Below are 1199 nucleotides of genomic sequence, written 5' to 3'. Positions count from 1 at the left end.
GGTCTTCTTTGGCAGATTTTCCTGAAAGAGAAAAAATCCCGTGGGTAACCACAAATGAAACACTGACTATGATCCTGGCTCTTAATCACCTGGTTTAGGTTTATAATGTTGGTAGATGAGAAGGAGAAAATGATCTCTCTCTTTCTCTCCCCTCCCCTGACCTCAGCCATGTTATGCAGAAATGATTAGAGATGGGGCCAAGGTCTTCCTGTCCCCAAGGGGCATTAAAGACCATACATATCCATTTCAGTATGTTGAGGAATCTTGGAGAGAAAAAGTAATCAAACTTTTATGACTCTATTGGATACAGAACCTACCTGGACCTGTGGAAGGAAAAGGCATGCTGATTCAGCTAACAGGGGATAGGCGGGGATCAGAGTAGTGCAAAGAAGCTAGCCTGACCTTGTGGGTGGGACCTTTTGAGCCAATCCAAGGTTCTGTTGTAGCTGCTTCTACATCTCACCGTAAATAGGACTTGATGCTTGAACTTATCTGTCCCATAAGTGCCAGAAAAGATTCTCCTACTAGAGAAGACCTATCCAAAGCTTTTATTATATAGATGATGTCTTGTTGATTGGCAAGTCAGAAGCCTCAGCTTAATCACCCTGATGGCAGTAATATCATGCCTCCATTATCAGAAGTGGCTGATAAACTCTGACAAAATTCAGGGGCCTGTTGGCCAAGTAAAGTTTCTTAGAACTACATGGTTGGATACACAACACTCAATTTCTGTGGCATGCAAGGAAAAATTCTGTCTCTTTGACCCCTACCACCAAAAAGGAGGCCCATATTGGACTCTGTGAGTATTAGAGATGGATGTGTCTCACTTGGAGATTCTATTTGGTTCTTTGTATGGGCTAACTTGCAAATCAGCATCCTTTAAGAGGGACCTAAACCAATAGGTTGCATTCAAAGTGGTCCTGCAAGTTATACTCTCTACTTTGGGGCTCCATAACCGTATTACCCCTCTGAGCTACAAGTCTTTGTGACTGATGATTTTGTTGACTGGAACCTCTGGCAAAGGGAGGTAGCCTCCACCCAGAGACTCCCCATTGGGATTTTGGACTCATTACTGGGAACACCTCATTTGAAAAAGTAGCTATTAGCTTGTTATGGTGCTCTTATCAAAACTGAATGCCTGACCCATAGAAGCCTTTTGACTTTCTGATGGGATATTCTTATTTTAGGGTGAATCAACT

This window comes from Galeopterus variegatus, unplaced genomic scaffold (genome assembly GCF_000696425.1).
Source record: "Galeopterus variegatus unplaced genomic scaffold, G_variegatus-3.0.2 Scaffold4112, whole genome shotgun sequence".
Taxonomy (NCBI): Eukaryota; Metazoa; Chordata; class Mammalia; order Dermoptera; family Cynocephalidae; genus Galeopterus; species Galeopterus variegatus.
Note: the sequence above shows the minus strand (reverse complement) of the source record.